We start from the raw sequence: 355 nt of genomic DNA, 5'->3' as shown, positions 1-355 counted from the left end.
ATAAAACCCCTGCTCTTAAAGGGGCCCTTTTGCGTCCTTGTAGCAGGGAGCAGGTGCCCTGTTACACCTCCTGCAGACCCCCGGGACATCCCCGATGCTGCTCGGGTGGGGGCTCTCGGAGACAGGCAGATGCATCAACCTCTGGTGGAGTTTGTGACGTTTCTGGGAAGGCTGTTCTCCAGCTACCGTCTCCCCGGAGAAGTCCAGACGGGAGCAAAAAGCCGGTCCTCTCCGAGGACATCCCGACTGCCCCAAGCAACCCCTGAGACGAGGCTGTTCCTTTCTCTGGGGCAGGCCCACGGGCCGGACGCTGGCAGGCCGGCTGGATCAAGCAACAAGTACGTTGGCACCTGTG

This window comes from Gavialis gangeticus, unplaced genomic scaffold (genome assembly GCF_001723915.1).
Source record: "Gavialis gangeticus isolate Ggan-Ray unplaced genomic scaffold, GavGan_comp1, whole genome shotgun sequence".
Lineage (NCBI taxonomy): Eukaryota > Metazoa > Chordata > Crocodylia > Gavialidae > Gavialis > Gavialis gangeticus.
The sequence above is the reverse complement of the archived record's forward strand: the minus strand, read 5'-3'. Positions refer to the sequence as shown.